The 15349-nt window shown below is 48.5% G+C and overlaps 1 protein-coding gene across 4 annotated transcripts in view; it reads left to right on the top strand.

The window, feature by feature from the left end:
* The first annotated feature begins 8579 nt into the window (after positions 1 to 8579).
* The window catches only part of WDR37 (WD repeat domain 37), a 632142-nt gene continuing 625372 nt past the window's right edge, over positions 8580 to 15349 (top strand). For all 4 annotated transcript variants that reach the window (XM_085631908.1, XM_085631907.1, XM_085631906.1 and 1 more), the window contains exon 1: positions 8580 to 8712. The gene's annotated coding sequence lies outside the window, so the exon portion shown is untranslated. The remainder of the gene's footprint in view (positions 8713 to 15349) is intronic.

Raw genomic sequence — 15349 nt, 5'->3', positions numbered from 1 at the left:
CAATGGCAGACCTTAGACACATTTTACAAGGCTGCTTCTGTGGGTGGCACAACCAGTGCTGCAAGCCCACCAGCAGCATTTGGATTTACAAGCCCTGGGCACACTCAGTGCACTGTACTACAGTCTGACAAGTAAACCAAATCAGTCAATTATGGAATCACCAATTCATACATCAATTTACAATAGGGAGAGCATATGCACTTTAGCACTGATCAGCAGTGGTAAAGTGCCCAGAGTCATAAAACAGCCAACAACAGGTGAGAAAAAATACAGGAGGAAGGCAAAAAGTTCAGGGATGACCCTGCAAAAAGGGCCAAGTCCAACAGTAGCAACCTTGTTTTGACAACTTGATTCCATGAACCGCCCTCGTTAAATAACACGCAGAGGCATGAGAAGGTAACGGTGGATTCAATAATGGTGTCCTTAATACTCATAACTCGTGAACTGACAGTTTTCCTCCAGCATTTCATTACAAAGGTTTTAGCCTGACTTGCGTGGCGGTCAAGATGCTGCATGTATTTGACAAAGTCGTTAAGTACCTGCTGCATTGAGATTGGGGTGCGCGCCATCAGTACCGCATCGTCAGCATAGAGAAGGGTGGGCACAGAGCGGTGCAATGCAATAGGTTTCTCATTTGTTAAAGTTAGAGCTGTTGGCGTTGAAAATAACAATGTTTTTTACTTTTGTTTTTTATTTTCAGTGGAGTTATTATATTTGCATAGCACTATTGAAAATGGTATAAAAAAGCAAAAGTAAAACACATTGTCATTTTCAACGCCAACAGCTCTAACTTTGACAAATGGGAGACCTATTGCATTGGAAATGTAATCAGTCTTGCATTTCTTGAAGTTGGAGTTATTGGCATTATACATGCCAATGTTTTTTACCTAGCCATGTTGCAGGGTGGAGTACCAAATCTAGCCAAAAGAGGTCCCATGGGGCCTCTTTTGGCCACATATGGTACTGCACCCTGCGGAAGATATGATAAATCCACCCTACCCATAATGCATTGCATGCAAGACAGTACCACAAGTACATTCAAATAGCTATGTCCATATATACAATTAGTAGCTTTGAAATGTGACAAAATAATTATTATATTAATTCTGGATTAAGTTGTACTCTGTGTGAAGCTGATGAAGGGAAATTTATCAAATGTCTCATTTAAAGTGAGATGTGCTAGTTAATAAAGTATCCACTGCCAGCTTTGCTTAGGAGAAAGCGTGTGTCCTACTACTAAGCCTATCCTGAAGCCCTTTAAGAAAATAGTGCTCTGAGGCTGCGATTAAAACCTAGAGAGTATCAACATATGTAACAGAGAGTGTCCTCATGGGAGGTTACAAGAAGAGACACTGCAGTACTAAGGCGGGACTACTAAGCCTAGGGGAGAGGATGTGGTCTGACAGCTAGAGCTACCGACTTTGGTGCTGGAAAACAAAGGTTTGAGCCTCGGGATCGCGTCCACATCCTGTAATTCTGAGCAAATCACGTAATCTCCCCGTGCCTACCCCCAGGTTTTAAATGAACGTGTCCTTGTGTAATGTAACCGGTGCTCATGTAAAGCTCTCCAATACCTTCAGGTCGAGTTTGCGCTATATAAATCTGGAAGAAAAAAAACAGAAAAGCCTATTGACCAATGAAAAGCCCTTTTAAGAAAATAGTGCTCTGAGGCTGTGATGAAAACCTAGGGAGTTCAACACATGTAACAGAGATTCTATGTCAGTCCACGGAGGCTCTGATTATGCTTCTCTTTACTTTACTGACATAAACAGCAGCCAATAAAACTTTTAAATTAGCATAACCCGGAAGGACAATCCCCTCCATCGTATGCACCAATGACACGTCAGTCCCATACAGAAGTGTCTATGTATGATCTTCCTCTTCCTTTGCTGCTGCAGCAGTGAGATAAGTAACATTCTCTCTTCTATATAGTAGAGTGTTAGAGTAATTCAGTTTATTCAGGTGTTTTTTTTTTTTACTGTTAAGCGGTTACAACACTCGCACCGCTACGGGCGCTTCATAACCCGCGATGACGCGCTTTAGGTTTATATTTGCATGTTTTTCTTTCGGTGATGTATTTGGCCGGGTAATGTGAGTTTTTCATAACGTTGGTGTTTGTGTGGAGATTAGGCACTCCGGCGCTCTCTGGACATTATTCTGTGGAGCGGGAGCGGGACAGATGCGCTTCGCGCTCTCGGGGTGCAGTCCCGTTTCTCTGCCCATGCTCTGCTCATGCGCGAATGGCGAATTTTGACTGCTTTCAGCGATCGGCTCTTCGCGCATCGGCTAGAGTTAACTGCTCAATTCCCGGTCCCTTCTGAACGCTGACCGGAGCGTCTTCCGGATTAAGGTTCTGCCTGAGGGAAGATTAGGGGTGGCTCCCTCCACATCAGTAGTAAATTTAAAGGCAAATAATGATATACTGCGGTGCTTTGGTATAGGGAAAGTTTGTAGTATTTACATAGGGACAGTTTACGCAGTGCCTGATATTACAAGACACCCCAGGGTTTCTCCCCCCCTAAAGCTCCACCAGACCTACTATCACACAATGGCGTACTACGCCAGGGAGGAATATCAGTGGGTAGAATTCAATGAATATGCCGAGTATGAGGAACCTTACGAACAGCAAATGGAGGAGCAATTAGTGGAGGCCTTGGATACCCACGTCCAGGGTTCTGTAAATAGGGCACTGATTAAGGCCTTGCAACCTTTTACCAAGCCCATAAAGAATTATGGCCAACGAAAATTTAGTGCCTTTCAAGGGGAGTCTTCAGGTCATACCTCGGCGGAGGTTCTTGCACGAATGGCTCGTAATGTGATGAGACCATGGTTATGATGGGCCCCCTTGCTCTGGTAACACGTCAGTGACAGCTACGGGGGTAGCGGAGGAGTCTTCCCTGCCCGCACCGAACACATCCGATACGGGTCTGGAGTCAGAGGCTCCAAAAAAGGCGACTAAGCGGAAACGCAAGTCCCATAACGTAGAAGACAAACAAGTCCCTAAGAACTTACTGTTTGACCTCAAGAATTTGATGCATCCGAGATTCAAGGAGTGGGTTCCCTGTGTGGAGGTGGCGCACTATGTGCAGGACAACCTGAGACAGGGTTTTGAGAAGGAAGTTAGAGCTACCTTGCGCTCTGAATGCCCCAGGCCTTCCCTTATGGGAAAAGTGGTGGATACACCAGAGCCAGATCCGAATATGGCCACCTTTATGAGGAAGTTTGCTAAAGATCCTAAAAAAGGACTGGATCGTGCGTGGAGGGGTTGTCAAGACAAACTACTGGATGTTTCTGGACACCTAACCAAAATACTTGACGCGGCAGTCACCGCTAAAGACTCAAATACACCTCTAGACACCACAGAGATTCTGGAATGGGCTTAAAGGGCCATGTGTTTCCTCAGAAACGCGAACTGTGCTCTGTCGACGGAGTGAAGGCGATCATTCCTCATGAAGATTGATCCTCAGCTTGCTGAGATGGCGACCATGGAACCTGGTACCCTGGCCAATGGCATGCTCTTCAGAGATAAGTTTGTAAAAGAGATGGGAAAGCATGTGGCCGCGTTTTCCGCCCTGGATAAAGCGCAAGCAAACATCAAGAAGGTTTTCCACACTGGCTTTTTCCAATTGGGCCGGACGCTTCAGGGGTCGAGCGACCGGCCGAGGGTTTAATCAGACCTCTCGAGGAGGTGAACAACGTGGGCGAGGTGGAGCCCAGCGGTCCAATTTCTACCCTACCCAGAACAGGGGTGGCAGAGGTAGACAGCACAGAGGAGGCTATAGGGGTCAACACAACAACTCCGGAGACACCTCTTACTCAGGTAATCTTATAGCATTCTGGGGACATCATGGTGGGAGGTCGGATTGCTTTATTCCATCGCAGGTGGGAGAGTCTAACATACGACCCATGGGTACTTCAGACGGTACGGGGGTTTCAAATAGAATTTTATGCCTCCCCTCGTCAAATACACATTCCTGCACCCCTACATTTTTCCCATGTAGAGATGTCCTTCATAGACAAAGAGGTACAGTCTTTATTACGCAAAGGAGCAATCGTTCACACACTTCCACACCCTCAGGGTTTCGTAAGCACAATATTTCTGGTACCCAAGAAAGACCAAGGTTTCAGGTTGGTGCTCAATCTGAGAGAGTTCAACGCCTGGGTAGTGAATTGCCATTTCAAAAAGGAAGGCATACATTTATTGAGGGACATTCTGTTAGAAAGGGATTGGATGGTGCGTCTGGATTTGAAGGATGCGTATCTGGCAGTACCCATTTTCCCTCCTCATCGGAGGTTCCTTCAATTCCAGTGGAGAGACCATTGGTTCGAGTTTTCGGCCATGCCATTCGGGCTCTCGTCCGCCCCTTGGTGATTCACCAAATTACTGAAACCTGTAGTTCAGTACCTTCGAGAAAGAAGGGTGAGACTCATAATCTATTTAGACGATATCTTGATTATGGCTCAGACTCCGGAAACAGTTCATCTTCATTTGACCTGGACGGTCCAACTCTTACAGGATTTGGGATTCGTCATCAATGCACAGAAGTCTATTCTGAGTCCCACACAATTGATGGAGTTCCTGGGATTTCAGGTGGATTCCAAAGCAGCCCAACTGTTGTTACCTCTCTCAAAAAGAGAATAGCTATCAAGAAGGAATTGAGGAGAGCGCTTGCCTCTCCGACTATATCCTTGAGGACACTGGCCCGTCTGGTGGGACTCTTAGCGGCATCAATTCAAGCAATATTTCCGTGGCCCTTACATTACAGGGCACTACAGAGGTTGAAGATTCTGCACTTACACAAGGGCTTGAGTTATGCAGAACAAATCTTGATCTCCGCGGAGGCCCGGACAGAGATGGCATGGTGGCTGGACCACATGGACGCATGGAATGGCAAGGCCATTTTTGCGGCAAGTCTGCAGATCGTCATAGAATCCGATGCCAGTCGATGGGGCTGGGGAGCCCGTTGCGGGTCAGTGGAGACTGGGGGCCGATGGTCCCAGGAGGAATTGAAACTCCACATGAACTGTCTGGAGCTTCTTGCAGGCTCATTTGCGATTTGAACACTCTCACCGCAACAAGCGAGTTGTTGTATTCTACTGCGTATGGACAATGTGTCGGCAGTGAGCTACATCAATCGACTGGGTCGCACTAGGTCGCGTCTTCTAGTGGAGATAGCCAAGGATTTTTGGCATTATTGCCTAGCACATCATATCTCGGTGACGGCGGAGTACATTCCGGGTTCGTCCAATGTCGTAGCAGACTGGAACTCCCGGTTCTTGAGGGAGGCCAGTGATTGGAGGCTGCACCCCTGAGTATTCAGGGAACTGAACAACAAGCGGGGTCCATGTTCAATGGATCTTCTTGCATCCAGACTCAACAAGCAACTGCCTCAGTTTTACAGTTTGCATCCAGACGCTCTGGCGGTCAGCTCGGACGCATTCCTTTAGTCATTTTTTTTTTAAAACATAGTTTATTGTTTTTTGCGCAACCACACATAAAGCCTTACACAATTTGTTTCACCATACTTCCTGAAAATAAAGCACAAGCCCCCCGCCAATCATACAATACCTAACGCAGGGTCATAGAAATCCCTCCCAGTCTATACAACGCATAAACCAATAAGCTACATAACAAAACCTCTACCCCTAAATACTATGAAACTTCTAAATTCCTTCCCCCTCCCTCAGTCCTCATCAGCAACGCATGCGGCCATCTCTGCCCTCTGATATCGTACAGTCCAAGGAATACCAATGTGTCGAGTTATGTGATGTGCCCAGTTTGCTCCGGGGTCATCCCATCATCCCCTGCTCGGTCGTCTCCCTCCCCGCCTGGCTACGCATTCCTTTAGTCATGGGCGATGGGCACTCTATATGCCTTTCCTCCATTCCCCATGATTCCGAGGGTATTAGCTCGAATTCGCAGGCAGAAAGCTGAGGTGATATTGGTTTCACCATGTTGGAAAGCACAGGTTTGGTTTCCAGTGGCTCTAACTTTGTCATGTGCTCTGCCAGTGCGTCCACACTCGTTTCCCGATATTCTGGCGGACCCTCTGGGTCTTCCTCACCCGTTGGTGGTGCAGGAACAATTGTCAATCATGGCTTGGAGACTTTCAGGCGACGGTGGCAAATGCCTGGAGTTTCACAGGACACTCTGTTTTTCTTATCCCAAGCTCGGGCACCTGCTACGCACAAGCGGAACGAATCAGCTTGGCGTAGATGGGTTAGTTGGTGTGTTGAACAGCAGGGAGATCCCTTGGGATCCGGCATTCATATGAGTGTTAATTTTCTTTCAGAGTGGGCAAAATCAGGCATGGCCTATCGGACAGTAAATAATTTTAGATCAGCGATTTCAGCGGGACATCCACATGTGGATGGTAAGCCGGTGGGGGAACATCCCCTGGTATGCAAAGTGGTGAGGGGCATCCGTTCGGTTAACCCTCCGAAGCCCAAGTATTCTTCTTTGTGGGATGTTAATGTAGTGTTAAGTTTCCTTAAGAATTGGCCAGCCAACGAGGGATTATCACGTAAACAATTTTCAGCATAATTTACGGTGTTATTATGTCTTGTATCCTGCAGACGTGTTTCGGATGTGCGAGCATTGGATATAGCAGGTAGAAAATTTACTCCCGCTGGAGTATCTTTCACAATTTCAAGGAGGACAAAGACAAATTCCAAATGTATTTCATACCCTGCTTATCCTTATCATAGCAAGTTATGTGTGGTACAATGTTTGAAATGTTATGAGGATTGTACTAGAGAGTTCAGAAATTATGTTGCAGGGCAATTGTTGATTTCACTACAGAGACCTTTCCTCCCAGTCACTGCAGCAACTTTAGCCAGGTGGGTTACTTAGTTATTAAGGCTAGCAGGTATTGGTACCGCAATGTTTGGAGCACATTCTGTGAGAGGAGAGATGGCCTCTAAAGCTTTCTCTACCGGGTCCCGGTTACAAGACATTATGACTGTGGCAAATTGGTCCTCTGATTCAACGTTTAAAATGTTTTATCATAAACCAATTGTTGATGTGGCCTCTACGGTGGTGCAACAACTTTAAACTACCATAATCAGAGGCTCTGTGGACTGACATAGAATATAAAAAATTCTAGCTGTCGCAACAAGAATTTTCAATTCTATTAAGGACAAGGAGAGGAGGATTATCCCACCTAGAAATATGATGATGGTATCTATTTTCTGTGAGCGATTGTTCATTTCAAGATTTGTGATTTCATATACTGTTAAGGTATAATGATTTGGATTTCTTCCCACCCGATTGTTATAACAGAAATGTATATGTCAGGAATATTGAATAATATGACTGAGTTTGGATTTATAGGTTTACAAATGGTATATTACGACGACTATTCTTGTTTCAGGAGACCAAGGAAAACAGACCTGAGCGATCATGATGGAGTTGATTGGGCACAGCATACGGAATTTCTGTGGTCAAAGTTCAAGTTACAGTCGAGGGCGCAGTCGGCACCGTTCCAGTTCAACAGTCAATTTAAAGGCTGAAGTTAAAGGTTATTTCGCAAAGAAAGAGGAAGATCATACATGGACACATATGTATGGGACTGACGTGGGATTGGTGCATACGATGGAGGGGGTTGTCCTTCCGGGTTATGCCAATTTAAAGTTTTAATGGCTGCTGTTTATGTCAGTATAGTAAAGAGAAGCATAATCCTCGCCTCCGTGTCCTCAATAGAATTGAAAATTCTTGTCGCAACAGCTAGAAAACATTTTTGTGACCTCATGGGAGGTTAAAAGAAAATACAAGGCAGTACTAAGGCAAGACCACTAAGCCTATTGACCAATGAAAACCCACCATTTACAAAGGACAGGAGCCAATTAAAAAGATGGGCAGATAGTGAGGGGGAGCTTTTTGCCCATATCCTGAAAACAGCACCTGTCTCGAAGAGACACCGCAAGTGCAGCCTAGGCAAGACCTAAAAATGTTTTTTTACTACAACTGTGCTTGTTCCTGGAAGTTGGTGATCCTCACAGAAAACCTGCATTTATACCATTTTCAGAAATAAACAATATATACTTCCTATCACAGCACTTTTTTCTCATTTTTCCACTAAGACCTCCAAAACGTAGTTATATTGTGGCTATTCTTTCTCCAAGGGACTCTACAAACCGTAGGTATCTTTCATAACCACAGGACGTACATTTGGTGTGGCTACCATTTGAGGGGAAAACAAGTTATGAACGTTTAAGAGCAAACTACCACAAACATCCCCAAAAAGAGCGGTTGTAGTGGTGTGGGGAGCAAATGTCACCTGAACCTAGTTCCTGCAACGCGAGCAGCAGTCGTCGTTTGTCTCAGGTGCCTTAGAGCGATAGAGAACGTTTGACACGGAGAGATCTGCGACTGACCAAAATCTCCGGCAAGCACAGCCCACTCCGACCAGGGCGGTACCCGCCAGCTGAAACAGGCTGATTTAGCCAGAGGCTTGTGCGACTCCTTGGCCACTCAACAGTTCGGAATTCTCTTGGCCTACTAGGATTGGCTAAAATGATGCTAAACCTCTCATCATAGGTTAGCTGTCACATTACCAGTTCCGCCCCAACTGCCAGACCACGCCCAATATATATTGAGCCGGGGAATCAGTTGTTGTGCGACCCGGAAGTGCTGAAAACACATACAAATGACATCCGTCAAAAGATCCACAACGGACAGCGGACTTTAAGCTAAATTCACGGACGGTCTGTGTAAGTAGCGGGCGGGTGGTTGCTTTGTCTTCGTGTAAGATTTTATCATGTTTTCGCCGAAGGGGCGACTCCCACCTATGAATGCTCCTCGGATTCTGAATGTATATTAGCATGCTTGGCCTTGTAACTGATACGTATGTGTTAAATATTTAAGTTTCAGTGTAATGCCTATTAGCATTTAGACAAATATGGTGCAAGGTGCTGCGTACGTGTTTTTTTACAGTGAAGACACTGTTGCCAAGAAACCATACGGTGACCGACTCCACCTAACTCGCACAGTCGTTTCATTCCAGTCATTGGGATTAATATCTCATACTGTGATACCTGTTTTGGTTTAGGATTGTATTTATGTTAAATGCTACTGCATAAGATTCAGAAGGATAAAAACGTACTTTTTTACAACGCTTATCTGAAACACCTTAATTTTCTATGGACAATTTAAGGTGTTGAGTTAAATCTGGCTGTAAAAGACTATGGTGTCATTTTGGATTGCATATGCTTTAACGTCCTATTTAGTATTTTGGGGAGCAATAGAGCAAAATATTTTTGAGCTTGTTAGTGTATACGATTTGTACCCCCGTTCTGGCAACAGCTTGTATCTGTGTACTGTAAATCGAAGTGCGAGAAACAATTGAGATCAATTGATGCTTAACTCGCAGTAGGTGCACGTTTGAGTATTCCGTGCCAGCTGTTCTCCTCTGCTTTATGTATCGATACCTAGGTGTCAAGTGAATAAGCACATTGTGTTAGTCAACAAAATTAATGGGGTGTTTAGGTCAAATGGAAACTTTTGACCCGCGTTTACCAGTTGCCTTGGTGAATAAAATTAAAGGTTTTGTATAGTATTGCAATAAGGAAGGATCGATAGTTTCTTTAAATGTTTCTTGTGGCTCCCATAATTCTCACTTTCATGTGCACCACAAGCAAGGATGCGGCTTGCTCAATAGGGAGCGTTATGCAGTTACGCGACCTATCCAGTTATTATAACGTGGCAACCCCCCTCACCCCCTTAGGGCATATTTGGAAAGGCAGTGCTCCTCAGAATATTGTGTCTGGAAAAATAAAGCATGCTTAACTGGGACTTTACAAACTGCCGTACACAGCGAACAGTTAGTGCTCCTTCTGACTTCCCAAGGTATTGTGAGGAGGTGTTGGGTGACAGCCACATGCTGTCTAGGTGAAGTCCTCATCAATCACAAACCTGCCTGCGTATATGAAGTAAGGATTATCCACTTTACTGAACTGTGTGATCCTTGAAGTCGCCTTGTCTACATTTTTAGGAGTGGTTATGGGCGATTCGTTTTGCATCGTGTGCTTTTGAAGAAATTGAGTTAAGGAACAACCTGTTAGTGATGCAACAGACACCAGAGCATGTGCGTGGAGGTCGCCAGCAAAACACGTTAGTGGTAGACCTGCAATTGTCTTACTACAGTAGTGATTTTGTTTTACAGATGTAATAAGCATATTTTACTGGTTTATTTTCTTTTTAAATGACAGTAACAGGTACCCACACGTGTTTACATTTCCTCCCCATGTTGATAAATTAGAGGAATATTTTATTTTTAAGCATGTCATAATAATACACTTACTCTTCCATGAACATTGTTCGCCAGAGAAGCCTCCTGATTTATTGCTTTGACAGGATAATGGTTGTGTAATGCCTTGCCCTGATGTGAAGTGTAGAAGCAGGGTCTTAGGATTTTAGATGATCTTATGCTGCATTCAATGTATGTAAAAATCACGGGCCGTATATTTCAGACCTTTTAGAAACATGCTGATAGTTTTTCACACTTCAGTATCTTTTGCCACCTTCCTCTCTATTTCAGCTAGTTGTTGCTCGGTACCCTTTGCAGATGTGTTAGATGACTGACAGTTCAATAGCCTGATGAAATTGCAGGGGGTATCTGACTTTAGTTTTCAGTCGGCTGTGTTGCTACTGTGTTGCTGGTGGGCCAGTTGTCTCATCGTATATGACAGAGGTCTACAAACGTTTTGATGCCGAGACCCCCTTGTCAAACTTTTTTAGGCATATGGACCCCCTTCTGACAATTTCTAGAACCTTGTACTCTTCATCATTGACAACTATCGACCACTATAAAACCCTCAATTCCTACAGCAAACAATTTTTACAGTGGGGAAATAATATTAAACAGTATTTAGCAAACCAAAGGTCAGTGAGCATGGGCGTGTAGTCAAAGGTGTTCCTAAAAACAAAGGGCCTACTTTATGAGGAATTGGCGTATTTATGAAATATGGTGCATTCCAGTCCTTTTCCCTTCCGTTGGTGCACCAAATCGCTGCCTAGCACCGACACAGGCAGGATTGTTTTTGTACAGGCAGTTGTCACCTTCCTTCACAAAAACAATCCAGAGAGGCTTTTTTCTCTTTCTATGTGAGCTGCAGAATGCAGCACACATGAAAAGAGGAAAAACTAGGGGAAATGAAAACATCTCTCCTCGTTACATCTCCACTGGGGAGGCATCTGTTTTTGAAGCTCCCCAGATTTACCTGATTTTTTTTAAAATATAGGGCAGCATCAAAATCTATGGGTGTTGCGTGGGAACCCCACAGAAAGCCCATAGAACACCTCCTTGACGCAGAGTATTTCAAAGCAGTGACTTGTGCTGCTATGTCTTACTCCGTATCTATGAGGCTGTTGGACCCGGCCTCGTAGAATGGCCCGACGTGCCCCCGCACCACCGAAACCTGGTACCTGCAGCCCCAAGCACACGGCCCAGCCGACCCTCCCCACCAGGACACACGCACCGACCCGGACATCCCCGTCCATGGCCTCTCCCCTTTCGGCCACCCCGTGCCCGCGTGCCCACTTCATGCACCCAGATGGCCGCCCGGCCCCAGCGCGACCCGGGCCTAGAGGCGCCACTCCGGCTGGAGGACATCACGCTTCCAGGGGATGAGAGAGGGAGGAGCAGTTTCTATCGCACCTCTGAACTCCCCTAGGACGATGGGTTTCGATCGGCCCTCCGGCCTCCCTGAGGGCTGGCTCCGTGCCTGCTGGGTGTCTGGGACTCCTCCCGACCCGGCCCTGAAAGGATCAAAAGACAATAGCAGGAAATCCCGACAAGCGACCCCCAGGTGACAAGACCCCTGCCTGCACAGACTCCGGACATCAAAGAGGGGTCGACCTATAACAAGGGGTGCTCTGGGTCTGTCCGGCAGATTCGACGCTGGAACAACGAGAGCCTGCTGACGTGGTCGCGGCTCCTGGAACTTAGAACTACCTGAGCCCTGCTGAGTGACTCGCGGCTCCCCGAAGATCGTAAGACCTCCGAACTTGTACCTGAGCCCTGCTGAGTGACTCGCGGCTCCCTGAAGATCGTAAGACCTCCGAACTTGTACCTGAGCCCTGCTGAGTGACTCGCGGCTCCCCGAAGATCGTAAGACCTCCGAACTTGTACCTGAGCCCTGCTGAGTGACTCGCGGCTCCCTGAAGATCGTAAGACCTCCGAACTTGTACCTGAGCCCGCTGAGTGACTCGCGGCTTCCACAGACTCCACTGGTCCCGCCAGACCCCACGACAACCAGCCTACCCCCCAGCTCGAGGATTGTGAGCTGTGCGCCGGGTACATCCTTACCTTGAACTTTTGTGCCAAAGACTGTCCCGCTACCCCCTATCCCTTCCGAGACTCATTGAGCCCGCGCTCTCCTTGTACATATTTGCAGTGCTAACCTATTTGATAAAGATTGGTTCCTGAGAACGCACAGTGTGTTGTTTCTGTGTCGTGTGGTGCCCGAAGTACGATCCTCGATACGAGACTTCTCCACCTGAGGAGTCTCCCGCCAGTGCCCGGCTACGATACTCGAGGGTGGGTCTCAGGGTAGTCAGGACTCCCTTCCGGGCTCCTCTGAGGTCGCCGTCTAACATTGGTGGCAAGCGACGGGATTCGGGCCCATCACCGAGAGATCGTACTGTGAACGACGGACGCACTACCAACAAAGATGGCAGAAGGAAACACCGTGATCCCCGCAGAAATCAACGCCAACAGGGTGTTCAATCAATCAATCAATCAAAGACATTTCTAGAGCGCGCTACATACCCGTAGGGTCTCAAGGCGCTGGGGGGGGGGTGCCGCTACTGCTCGAACAGCCAGGTCTTCAGCTTCTTCCTGAAGGAGAGGTGGTCTTGGGTCAGGCGCAGGTCGGTCGGGAGGGAGTTCCAGGTCTTGGCGGCCAGGTAGGAGAAGGACCTTCCTCCTGTAGTCGCTCTTCGGATGCGGGGGACGGCGGCGAGGGCGTGGCTGGCAGATCGGAGGTGGCGTTTGGGAGCGTAGAAGTTGATTCGGCTGTTGAGGTAGCTCGGGCCTTGGTCGTGTAGGGCTTTGTGTGCGTGGGTGAGGAGGCGGAAGGTGACTCTCTTGCTGACGGGGAGCCAGTGGAGGTCTCTCAGATGTCCGGAGATGTGGCTGGTTCGTGGGATGTCGAGGATGAGTCTGGCTGAGGCGTTTTGGATCCGCTGGAGTCTCTTCTGGAGCTTGGCGGTGGTGCCGGCGTAGAGGGCGTTGCCGTAGTCCAGTCGGCTGGTGACGAGGGCCTGGGTGACGGTCTTCCTGGTCTCTGTGGGGATCCACCAGAAGATCTTCCGTAGCATGCGTAGGATGTTGAAGCATGACGAGGAGACGGCGTTGACTTGCCTGGTCATGGAGAGGGAGGAGTCCAGGATGAAGCCCAGGTTGCGTGCATGGTCTGTCGGTTTGGGTGCGGTGCCCAGGGCGGGAGGCCACCAGGAGTCGTCCCAGGCGGAGGGTGAGGAGCCCAGGATGAGGACCTCCGTCTTGTCTGAGTTCAGCTTCAGGCGGCTGGTCGTCATCCACTCGGCTACCTCTTTCATCCCTTCTTGTAGGTTGGCTTTGGCGGCGGCGGGGTCGTTGGTCAGGGAGAGGATCAGCTGGGTGTCGTCGGCGTAGGAGATTATGCTGAGGTTGTGTTTGCGTACGATGGCCGCGAGGGGGCTCATGTAGAGGGTGGGGCTCAGAGAAGATCCTTGGGGGACGCCGCAGATGACTTCGGAGGCCTCTGACTTGTATGGTGGTAGGCGGACTCTCTGTGTTCTACCGCCGAGGAAGGAGATGATCCATTCTAGCGCCTTGTCCTGGATTCCGACGTTGCTGAGGCGCCGTACTAGGGTGCGGTGGCAGACCGTGTCGAAAGCCGCGGAGAGGTCTAGGAGGATGAGGGCCGCTGTTTCTCCATTGTCCATCAGGGCTCGGATGTCATCGGTGGCGGCGATGAGGGCGGTCTCGGTGCTGTGATTGGCTCGGAAGCCGGACTGAGAGGGGTCGAGGGATCCGTTTGTCTCGAGGAAGGCGGCCATCTGCTTGTTGACGGTCTTCTCGATGACTTTGGCTGGAAACGGGAGAAGCGAGATGGGGCGGTAATTCTTGAGGTCGGTGGGGTCCGCTGTTGGTTTCTTGAGTAGGGCGCTGAGTTCGGCGTGCTTCCAGCTCTCCGGGAAGGTGGCGGTGTTGAAGGATGTGTTGATGATGTCTCGCAGGTGGGGTGCGATGACAGCGTCGGCCTTGTTGAAGACGTGGTGAGGGCAGGGGTCAGTCGGTGATCCGGAGTGGATGGAGTTCATCGTGCGGATGGTGTCTTCGGTACTGATCGGGGTCCAGGCGTGGAGGGTGGTGGTGGGGGGTGGTTGTTCGGTCATGCTGTGCGTTGGTTGGTTGTCGAAGCTGCTGTGTATGTCTGTGATCTTGTTGTGGAAGTATGAGGCGAGGGAGTTGCAGAGGTCTTGCGATGGGGTGATGTCGTTGTTTCCTGCGCTGGGGTTGGAAAGCTCTTTCACGATGTTGAAGAGTTCCTTGCAGTTGTGTGCGTTGTTGTCCAACCGGTCCTTGAATGCTGTTTTCTTGGCGGCGCGGATCAGCTGGTGGTGCTTCCGGGTAGCAAGCTTGAAGGAGGTCCTGTTGTCCGGTGTCGGTTCCCTTTTCCAGACTTTCTCGAGGGCTCGGCAGTTCTTCTTGGAGCTCTTGAGTTCGTCGGTGAACCATGGGGCCTTCTTGCTGCCGGGTCTGCTGGGCGCGGTCCTCAGTGGGGCGAGTTCGTCCGCGCAGTTGCTGATCCACTTCGTGAGGTTGTCGGCGGCCTGGCTGGGGTTCGCTGAGCTGGCAGGAGGGTGCTGGCTCAGGGAGGTGGCGAGCTGGTCTGCTGTGATCTTGTTCCAGCTTCTGCGGGCGGCCTGTTGTTGGTGATGGTGGGTCGGCGTTCTCTTGAAGGTTCCAGGTGGAACAACTAGAAGAATACACACACAAAGAACTAAAGCAATTCTGCAAAGAACTTAGAATCGCTACCACCGGTCTCAACACCAAGGAAGATTTGCAGAAAGCACTGAAAGCCTGGGTGGATACCGGGGCCTCCCGCCCGGAAAACACGGGGGAGCACCCCGACGAGGCAGAACCTTCCCAAGGCAAAAGCAGCAACAATCAGGTGCGAAACATCGTAACAGAAGGGGGCCTATCCCCGGAGGAACTCGCGGACAGAGAGAGAAGCCGCAATCACGAACTCGAGTTAGCTAAGCTCAAAATCGAAGGCGAATTAAAGTTAGCAGAGAAAAAGCTAGCAGTGGAGCAAATGCGCGTGCAAGGCGAGCTAGAAGAGAAGAAGCTCCAACGGG

Source organism: Triturus cristatus, chromosome 10 (genome assembly GCF_964204655.1).
Source record: "Triturus cristatus chromosome 10, aTriCri1.1, whole genome shotgun sequence".
NCBI lineage: Eukaryota > Metazoa > Chordata > Amphibia > Caudata > Salamandridae > Triturus > Triturus cristatus.
The sequence above is the reverse complement of the archived record's forward strand: the minus strand, read 5'-3'. Positions and strand labels throughout refer to the sequence as shown.